Raw genomic sequence first — 11,398 nt, forward strand, 5'->3', positions numbered from 1 at the left:
TGTTTCCCAGGTGTTAACAAGTTTACAGGCTGCGGAACAAGTTTATCATTTGGGGTTCTCACGGTATAGACTCCTATAAAATTTACTAGTATCCTGAATGGAATCTCAGTTTCCAAGATAATAAACTGACTTAACCTATAGCAATACCTTTAAAAGTTAATATTTTTCCTAATTATAAAGTAATATATGCTCAATGCAAGGAATTTGGCAAACACAAAAAAGTAAAAGATACAAAACCACCTAAACACTACTAATCCCAGTTAAAAAATACCACCAATGGGCCAAGTGTCCTCCCAGTCATTTGGAATATAGTAAATGTCTTAAAGCAAGTTCATAATGTCTATTTTGACTCAAACATTTTAATATCTTTAAATGTCCTTATTAGGGGGAAAAGAAAGAAATGGGTATGACTATAAAGGGGATAGCAAGAGAGATCTCTGTGGTAATGCTATATTTTGATTTTGAGTAATACGCACAACAGACATTTCTAACCCCCCTCCCCACCCAACCACTGAATGTCAAGTCCTAGGCAATAACAAATGTCTCGTCATTTCAAAATAGCCTTGATATTCACCAAGCTATGTTGAATGCCACATACTGATTTACACTTAAAGAACAGACATAAAATAAATGCAAACTGAGAGGGCTTCCAGGTTCATGATTCTGACCCTTGCTCTCCTTGCCTTCTCCCAAAGGTTTCTTCTGGTAATAGACCCAGCCCCTTGGCCACAGTCAAATGATCTGGCCAGGCCAACCACAAGATCTCTTCCCTTGGCTTCTTAAGTCACAGAGCTTGAGGCTACGCATGTAGTTCTGCAGTCAACCACAATGCCCAACACATGGAGAAAGCCCACCTGTAGCCCAAGAGAATGAGCCCAAGCAGAGGCATACAGAACAAGAGGCAGAGGATCCTGATGGAGACCAAGTCCCTGACTCTTCCTTGGCTTCTAGAAACATCAGCAATCCTTCTACTAATCACCTTTTCTGCTTAAGAGTTTGAAATCAGTTCCTGACACAACCAGAACACCTGGGATGTTGGCGGTGGTGGTGGCGGGGCCCCCGCCCCGGCCCCCCAGGCGGGTAGTGTGACGAGAGGAAGTGACCTATAGGTGAAATCAAGCAGGTTCTGGCCCACTGATGAGGTTCCCTTCTGGTAGTTATAAATAACTGTACATTATGAGGCAAATTACACTATTTGAAAAGATACCTTTTAATGCTCCAAATCACAAAAACTTATCAAATATCAAAAGTATGTATAAAACACAGCACTGAAATAAAGTATCACAATACAACACACATGTATACCCACGACCCAGTTTAAGAATAAGAACATAATCTGGGGAGCCTAGGTGGCTCAGTCAATTAAGTGTCATTCTCGATTTCAGCTCAAGTCGTATCTCACGGTTCGTGAGTTTGAGCCCCGCACTGGACTCTGCACTAACAGCTCAGAGCCTGCTTGGGATTCTGTCTCCCTCTCTCTCTGCCCCTTCTCCGCTCGTGTGTGCGCTCTCTCTCTCTCTCTCTCTCTCTCAAAAATAAAAACACTTAAAATGAGACTTTAAAAAGGAAGAAGAGCATAATCTTTAAAGTTCCCTCTCTAATACTATCTATTCCCCAGCTCCTCCAAGGCAACCTCTATTCCAAACTTACCATTCTCTCTTTTCCTGATAGTTTTACCTCGCAGGTATCCTTAGCAATGCCTTTTTACATTTATTTGTCTGTTTCTGAACTACTTATACATGGAAAAATCTGAGACTTGCGTTTTTTTTTTTAATACTGAGTTCTGAGACCCATCCATATGTTGCATATGATTACAGTCCATTCCACTACTGAACAGTACTCCACTGGCTTAGCATACCACGGCTTATCCATTCGATATTTAACGAACATGTGATTCTTTCTAGGTTTCTATTATCAAAAACAGTACTGTTATGAACATTCCTAAACATGTTTCCTGGCGCGCGCGCACACACACACACACACACACACACACACGAGTATTTATTTAGGGCAGGGGGTCCTAAACCACTTCTGCAAAGAGTAAGGTGGTAAGCATTTTAGGCTTTACTAGACAGAAGATCTCTGGTGTAACCATTCAACTCTGGTGCCACACCACAAAAGCAGCCATAATGATATATAAATAAGTAAGCATGATAGTATTCCAACAGAACTTTATTTATGGTGACTGAAATTTGAATTTTATATTATCTTCACATTACAAATTACAATTTTTTTTCATCATTTAGAAATGTTAAAAACCATTTTTAACTCATGAGTTGTCACCAACCCCTGATCTAGAGTCCATACATAAGGGTATTAGGTCATAGGGTACGCATATTTTCAATATGACTAAATATGACCAATTTGTTTTCCCAGGTGGTTGAAGCACAATAGTAAGCAAAATGAGAGCTCTGGATGTGTTATATCCCTGGCAACACTTACTGATGTCAGACTTTCTTATTTTTTGACAATCTGGTGCGTGTAGTTGGTATCTTAATGTAGTTGCATCTCCCCACAGTCTCTGCCATTACTGGTCATTCCATTTCCACTGGTCATTCCATTTCCTCTTCTCTAATGTGCCTACGAAGTCTAGTCCACTATTCCATTCAGTGGGTTGTTTTGTCTTTTTTTTTTTTAAAGTAGGCTCCATGCCCAGCACAGAGCACAACATGGGGCTCGAACTCACAATCTGGAGATCAAGACTTGAGCTGAGATGAAGAGTTGGGCACCCCTGGGTTGTTTTCTTTTTTCTGTTAGTCTGTAAAGATGTTTGTTGCAGTCTGGATTCTAATCTTGTGTCGATTACATGCACTGCAAGAATATTTTCCCAGTTTATACCTTATCTTCTTAATAAGAGGTGTCTTTTGTGGTTCACATTTTCTATGTCTTAAGAAATTCTTCTCTATCTAGAGATCATTAAAGATACTGTTCTAATGTCTAAACATTTTTAAGTTTTACCTTTCAGGTTTAAGTAGAGATTCAATGTCACTTTCTGCCATGTGGATAACCAACTGTCCCAGTACAATGTATGGAAAGTTCATCCCCTTACTAAAGGTGTGCAATGCAAACTTTGTCATAAACCTGATTTCCAGGTTTCTACATTCTGTTCCACTGGTTCGTCTACCCCTACACCACATTGCTGTCTTACTTATTACAGCTTTATAATAATTCTTTTTTTTTTTTTTTTAATTTTTTTTTTCAACCTTTATTTATTTTTGGGACAGAGAGAGACAGAGCATGAACGGGGGAGGGTCAGAGAGAGAGGGAGACACAGAATCGGAAACAGGCTCCAGGCTCTGAGCCATCAGCCCAGAGCCCGACGCGGGGCTCGAACTCACAGACCGCGAGATCGTGACCTGGCTGAAGTCGGACGCTTAACCGACTGCGCCACCCAGGCGCCCCTTTATAATAATTCTTAATAGATGCTAAAGAAGCCTTCTCACCTTGTACCACTTCTTAAGGAGGGCCTTGGCTACCCTTGACCCACTGGCCTTCCTTAGCTATGACAACCATTTAACTCCCATGAACAAAAAAAAACATTCCACATACTGAAAAAAAAAATCTAGTAGTTAAAAGAATTTACATGTCTACGGTGGATCAATTCTACTGTTCTGAGAAAACAAATTAAAAATGATACAAGTCATAAAAACAGAACTACCCCACAACCCAGCAATTGTACTACTAGGTATTTATCCAAGGGATATAGGTGTGCTGTTTCAAAGGGGCACTGTTATAGCAGTGCTATCAACAATAGTCAAATCATGGAAAGAGCCCAAATGTCCATTAACTGATGAATGGATAAACAAGATGTGGTATATACATACAATGGAGTGTTACTCAGCAATCAAAAAGAATGAGATCTCATCATTTGCAACAACGTGGATAGAACGAGAGAGTACTATGCTAAGCGAAATAAGTCAGAGAAACACAATCATATGATGTCACTCATATGAGGAATTAAAGATACAAAACAGATGAACATAAGGGAAGGGAAGCAAAAATAATATAACAACAGGGAGGAGGACAAAACATAGGAGACTCTTAAACACAGAGAACAAACTGAGGGTTGCTGGAAGGGCTGTGGGTGGAAGGATGGGCTAAATGGGTAAAGGGCATTAAGGAAGACACTTGTTGGGATAGACACTGGGTGTTATACATAAGGGACGAATCACCGGAATCTACTGAAAACATTATGGCACTATACACTAACTAACTTGGATATAATTTTTAAAAATAATAGTAAATAAATAATGATACAAGTCATAAAAAAGAAGTTGGTGATAAGGAGTTCAACTTAAGAGCCATTTAAAATAAAAATTTCAGGGGCGCCTGGGTGGCTCAGTCAGTTCAGTGTCCAACTTTGGCTCAGGTCATGATCTCGCGGTTTGTGAGTTCGAGCCCCGCGTCGGGCTCTGTGCTGACAGCTCGGAGCCTGGAGCCTGGAGCCTGCTTCGGATTCTGTGTCTCCTCCTCTCTCTGCCCCTCCCATGCCCATGCTGTGTCTCTCTGTGTCTCTCAATAATAAATAAACATTAAAAAAAGAAGAAAAAAAGAAAAGAAAAACCCAAAAATGTCTTATAAAATGACATCATTATTAAAATAAATGTATAGCGTCCAACTTTTATGTCTACTATACTGTTGTTCCTTAAAAAAAAAAAAAAAAAGTTTCGGTATTTTAGAGTCAATTCTGTACTCTCTGATACTTACTGAGTCTTGGCCAACCATGTTCTTGATACCATGTCAGGTACTGCAGATGGTACTAGCCTGAAACAAACCACACCCTGGAAACTTATGCTGTCAAACACCAATCTAAGAGACACACCATTCACATCACAAAAGACAAACATCAACTCAGGAAACCTGACAGGAAAAAGACAGACAGATAGGGAAGTTTCTGAACAGGTTTTATCAGAAGGCAGTGCAAGATACTAAACTTTTCTGCAACAAGGTTTTCTTTAATTTTTTTTCTGTAGTTGTTTTGTTTCTGTCTTTCCTTTACCTAAAACCGTTTAATGGCTTCTTACTTTTCTTACTGTTACTGCACGACTCATACCTGCAAGTTGTCACTAAAGAAATTCCATGGTCAAATAACTTAGGAAAATGTTACATACTCTATACGCCCTGGGAGATTCATACTGTCTACTACTGACTGCCCTAAAGGTTCTATGAAGTTCTGCAATAAAGAAACCTATTTCATTTAGTTAACTCAGAACCTCTCACTTTCAAGCATGGAACTTTTCCCATCCATTTTGTCTTTTTTGCATAACACAAAACAGGTTTCAAATAGCAATAGATTAAGTAACGGATTGGTTTCAAATCCTGCAATCAGCCAGTTTTTAAAGTATGGGTTATTCTTTTCCAGCAAAAATGGTTTTTCTGTGCACCTGCAAATTCCATTAAAGAGACCTTACCATGTTCACAAGGAAGATCTTCATAAAGCAAAGGTTAATTTTGTAATATCTAAATTGAACTGTTTAAAGTTCATATTTCTGTACCATCTTTTTTTTTAAATAAATGTTCATTTATTTTTGAGAGAGCGTAAGCAGGGGAGGGGCAAAGAGAGAGGGGGACAGATATCTGAAGAGGGCTTGGCACTGATGATAGGGAGCCCGACGTGGGGCTTCAACTCACGACCCATGAACTGAAGTTGGATGCTCAATTAACTGAGCGCCGAGGCACCCTTCTGTACTATTATTTAATATAACATATATGGCACAAATAGTTGTAAACAAAAATGGTAAATCCAGAAGTCACCATTATTATAAATCCTTAAAAGAAAAGAATCTAGAAGAAATGAAAAGAATTCTAAAGAAGTGAAATTTAGCAACTATTTACTATCAATTGTTTTTTCTAAGTTTAGAATATCATGTACTGAAGAATATATCACCATTTAAACGGTACATTCAACAAATGCAACATTATTCCACATAGGATACTGTGAGGAAAGAGTTAACATAGCAGGTCTGTTTCACTCAGTCCATGCTAATCTCTGGGGCATTCCTGGAGCCATGGCAATGACCCCTGGCCAAACTCTGAGAACTAAACTCCTGGAATGTTCACAGTCACTGGGTAAGGATGTTAAAGGCAATGGGTCAGGATGTATCAGGCTGTCAGCATTGTTTAAAGTAATCACCAAGATTTATGATGTGCACCTGGTGTCTGGTCGGGTCCTAAATTTTAGTTACCAGGGCTGGCCACAGAAAGTCATGTCCTTGGGATCCTCACAGAGGAAAGACATGGCTGTTTGTGCCTGATCTTCCTGGCATTCACCTGTATGTATCTTTTTCCTGCTGTTCCTGTACTGTATCCTTTGCTATAATAAACCTTAGCCATGAGGACAACGTTATATTGGGGGAGTCCTTCTAGCAAACCAAACTAATGGACAGTCATTCATGGGACACCCTCCCACACACACACACACAAAACAAACACCATTAAAGCATTTGGTTTGCCATAATACCCACTTCTCTCATTATTTTTCAGACGCTAAATGATCATAATCACAATCTACTTAAATGAATAAATCAATGTACAGGAGAAAAGTTAACAAAGCAGGCGTAAGATTCTTATCCTTAGAAAGGCTGGCTTGCAAAGTTGGCCCTTGGTTGGCAACTGGGAATTTGAATGACAAACAGTTCCCTATACTGTTAAAACACTTAGCTCAAGTGATAAGTGTCTAACTGTGTCTAACTGTTTGTACAAACAATATGGTTTGTCCAAAACACCTGATTTTCTTCTGGGAGACTGAAATTTTGGTACATGCTAGGCAGAGGGTGCCTCCATGACCAGCCCAGAATAAATAGAGTGACATTGAGTCTAATGAGTTTCCCCAACTGATAACACTTCACATATGTTGTCACAATTTATTACTGGAGCACAGCTTATGTGACTCCACTGGGAGAGGTTCTTGAAGGCTTGTGCCTTGTTTCCTCCAGACTTCACCCTATGTACTTTTTCCCTTTGCCAATATTGCTCTGTATCCTTTCACTGTAATGTTAGCTGTTATTATAACTATATGCTGAATCCTATGAGTCCTAGCCAATCACTAAACCTGGGGAAGGCCTTGGGAACCCGCAACACAATCAGCATATGAAAAAAGAAGTGTCTATTAGGCCAAATGCTAAAATTCAAATTTGGGTTCAAATTTCAATTCCAATACTTACTAGTTAAACAATCCTAGCAGGGGCTCCTGGGTGGATCAGTCATTTAAGTGGCCAACTGGTGATTTTGCCTCAAGCCATGATCTCAGGGTTCCTGAGTTCAAGCCCCACATCAGGCCCCTCCCCTGCTCATGCTCACTCTCTCTCTCCCTCTCAATAAATAAATAAATGAAATAAGCAAATAAATAAAACAATCCTAGCAATGTTATTCTTTATTTGCATAAACCAGGAGCTCTTTATTCCTCTGAGAAAAACATGCCCACCTTATAATTCCGTTTCACTATGGGGCGCCTGGGTGGCGCAGTCGGTTAAGCGTCCGACTTCAGCCAGGTCAAGATCTCACGGTCCGTGAGTTCGAGCCCCGCGTCGGGCTCTGGGCTGATGGCTCAGAGCCTGGAGCCTGTTTCCGATTCTGTGTCTCCCTCTCTCTCTGCCCCGTTCATGCTGTCTCTCTCTGTCCCAAAAATAAATAAACGTTGGAAAAAAAATTTAAAAAAAAAATAATAATAATTCCGTTTCACTAAATTAAATGAGGTCATGTACAACACTTAAATATTATACTACACGCTCGGTAAATATTGAATAGTATTTCTAGAGGCACCTTCTTAGATAAAACAAAAAATCAGGAAGCTTTTATATTTGTACTGATATAATGATTATTAAAATGGCCACAGTACTGCAAAGCTCAGAGATAAACTTTAACCCTGAATCTTTTTTTGTTTATTTATGTTGAGAGAGCACACATGCACACCTTGTGAGTGTTATTCGTGAGTGTTATGTGACTGGGGAGGGGCAGAGAGAAAGGGGGAGAGAGAGAATCCCAAGCAGACTCTGCACTCTCAGTGCAGAGCCTGATGCGGGGCTTAAACCCACGACCCACAAGATCATGACCTGAGCTGAAATCAAGAGTCTCATGCTTAACCGACTGAACAACCTAAGCACTCTCAACCCTGAATCTTCAACACTGATTCTATGAGTGATTTCCAGCCCACTTGACACGATTATTCGGTGAGCTCAAGCAGGTTAAACTAAATAATAAGAACCTTTTTATTTCTAAACTTTACATTCATCTAGTCTTCAAAATGACCTCCCTAATGAAATATGAATGCATTAATTAGTACCAGGACTATGCTTGATGGTTACATTTCTGAAATAACTAAACTTGGATTTTAGTACAAACCATTAACTTATGTATATATGAGGCATAAAGTCCAATCAACATAAGTGTGAAACCTACATAGCTGTAAAAGCAAACCCCAAGGTAAGGGAAGTGAAACCCTGAAGTCATTCACTCCCAGCTATCAACTTACCCCAAAGTGGTTTTTCAAATGAATTCATATCCCAAATCCACATGTCCCACATGTCCTGTTGAAAAATAAATTTCCTAAAATCAGATTATTACAGAATAACTCTATCCTCCCCCCTATTACTTCAGCCATGCTATTCCACTGACTTTAGGTCAGCCGCATCTGAGGGCAAAAACCATGTCTTATTCAGTTACTTCCCCAATGCTGAGCACAGGCACATAATAGGTATTTCTCCAAACCTTGCACATAGTAGGTATTTAGTTAATGTCTAGTGCATGAGTGAGTCAATGAATAAAATATCACTGAGATCCAACCTCAAGCTCAGTGGAAAGACTATAAAAGAGTCATTCCTCCTCTTAGAAATCTAACAGGATATTAACTTTCCAGGTGGGAAGTCCAAAGACAAATAGCACCTGGAGCAGGTCCTGGTTATTCCTCATCCCACCCCAACCCACCATGTTTTTCACTGCATTAGACTACCAACTGAATTCAACTGATCATTTTCTGCGAGACTACCTATTCTTGTATTTTCGTTTCATTCAAGCCAGCCATGGCTGTTCTATTCCTCTTGCTGGTGCAAGTGACCAAATCCCAACCAAGAGCACCTGAGAGGAAATCTGTTGGGTGCATTCAGGAAAAGTTATCCTCTCTCAAAGAGGTTGAAGGAGAAACTATACTTTTCTACCTTTGGATATTGTGTGTATAGTATATTTAGAAGTGTATTTATAGCAGCCATCTTGACTCATGAGGGAAGCCAACATCAACATGTTTAGGGTGACAAAGTTAAAATATGGAAAGCACATAGGAACCTGACAATATCACAGAGCCACTGAACAGACCAACCCTGAAATCTATGTCTGGACTTACTGTTACCTGAGATGATAAAACCCTCATTGTTTAACCGGGTACTCTGCTACTACAATTGAAAGCATCCCAATACACCACGCTGCAACCTACAGTTATTGATTTACACAGGTATGTATGCTATGAAGAAAAAAACAAGATGTGAATCAGTGAAGGGTCCAAATTAAGGAGTCTACTTTTACAGGAGATTGCAAAGAAGCAGAATTTCAGCATAAATTTAATAGCTACAAAACAGAACTTGGTGTATAACATGCCCATCTTAGACACAGCATTATTTAATCTACCACAGACTCACATATCCCTAATTCATTCAAACTTTAATAAATATCAAATATGTGCAAGGCACATAAGTAGTCTGATGCATATGAATATGAAACAGGCTCAGTGCCTGTCCTCAATGAGCTTGCAGTTCACGGGGGAGAGAGAACAAGGTAAGTCTGCGTGGCGCTTCACGGTTTATAAAATGCTTTTACATATTTGCAACAGGTCCCACGTCACAAGGGGCTGTAGTGCACAAAGGAGAGAAACTGGTGGGGGAGAATGATGGAGGAACCAGTTTGAGTTAGGAAAGGGAAAAAGGATATTTCAAGGAGACAAAACGGTCTGAGCTAAAATAAGAGAGGCAGGAAAATGCAGGGGATGTCTAGGGGACAGCAAAGAAAAACTGGAAGACATGGCTGAAGAAGTACGTTCAGAACAAGAAAAATCTTGATTAGCAAGCTAAGGAGTTCGAAGAGCAATGGTGACCATAGTGTTCCCATGTTTTTATCCCTTTTATACAAATGCCAAGTCATTACCTCAGAACACTGCAGTTTCAGAAAATGTACACCTTTCCTCCAACCATGAACTCAAGATACTAGGAAATAGAACACGGCCACCATCAACAACAACAAACCCCTCAGATAGTGGGAAGTAGTTTTTGGGGAGGATCCGGCAGGAATTTCCTCCAGGCCAGGGGCTCATCCTATTTGCTGGCTATGAAGTCCCCAAAGTCTCCAAAGGTGTTTGTATTTCTGCCCAAACACCAACCATAGCCCTGGGCTCAATAATCTGCCCTCCTCCCCCAGATTATCATCTCTGTGCACGTTGTCTTTATTCTCTAATTTCTCAGCTCCTCAACCCAGTGTGGTCTGACTTCGCTTCAGTGAAACAGTTTGATCAAGTTACTCTAGTATTCTAACTACCAAAACAGGTCTCTTTCTCCGAATCATTCGCAATATCTAAAACATCTTCTTTTCTTGTCCTCCGGGGTCATTCCTTGTTCTCCTCCTTTTCTGATCATCCTCTGCAGTCTTCTTTACTAGTTCCTCCCACTCTGCCTTGGATCTGTCCCCAGGCTGACTGTCACTCCACACACCCTCCTTGGGAAATTTGCCAAGTGTAAAGATTCACCCCTGGTGTGCCAGTGGGTCCCGTATCTGTGTCTTCTTCCTGGGACTCTCTCATTAGCCTGCAAGCTCCTCCAGCATGATAATTACTTTTTCACACCTGAGCCCTAAAAATCTTATAAAATGTCTGAAGACAGCAGAAAGGAATATGCGATAAAGCATTTCTGCCCCAATGTCATTCTTTATCCTTTTCTAATGTTTTACTTTCCATTCTTTTTTTTTTTTTTCAATATATGAAATTTATTGTCAAATTGGTTTCCATACAACACCCAGTGCTCATCCCAAAAGGTGCCCTCCTCAATACCCATCACCCACCCTCCCCTCCCTCCCACCCCCCATCAACCCTCAGTTTGTTCTCAGTTTTTAAGAGTCTCTTATGCTTTGGCTCTCTCCCACTCTAACCTTTTTTTTTTTCCTTCCCCTCCCCCACGGGTTTCTGTTAAGTTTCTCAGGATCCACATAAGAGTGAAAACATATGATATCTGTCTTTCTCTGTATGGCTTATTTCACTTAGCATCACACTCTCCAGTTCCATCTACGTTGCTACAAAGGGTCATATTTCGTTCTTTCTCATTGCTCTGTAGTACTCCATTGTGTATATAAACCACAATTTCTTTATCCATTCATCAGTTGATGGACATTTAGGCTCTACTTTCCATTCTAACACCAAACACTAATT

At 40.1% G+C, this 11,398-nt stretch overlaps 1 protein-coding gene across 2 annotated transcripts in view; it reads right to left on the bottom strand.

The window, feature by feature from the left end:
* GALNT1 (polypeptide N-acetylgalactosaminyltransferase 1) overlaps nt 1-8,525 on the bottom strand; it is a 79,507-nt gene extending 70,982 nt beyond the window's left edge. For both annotated transcript variants that reach the window (XM_040479060.1, XM_040479059.1), the window contains exon 1: nt 8,471-8,525. The gene's annotated coding sequence lies outside the window, so the exon portion shown is untranslated. The remainder of the gene's footprint in view (nt 1-8,470) is intronic.
* Between the last annotated feature and the right edge of the window lie 2,873 nt (nt 8,526-11,398).

Source organism: Herpailurus yagouaroundi, unplaced genomic scaffold, assembly GCF_014898765.1.
Source record: "Herpailurus yagouaroundi ecotype Mexico unplaced genomic scaffold, PumYag 142, whole genome shotgun sequence".
Lineage (NCBI taxonomy): Eukaryota > Metazoa > Chordata > Mammalia > Carnivora > Felidae > Herpailurus > Herpailurus yagouaroundi.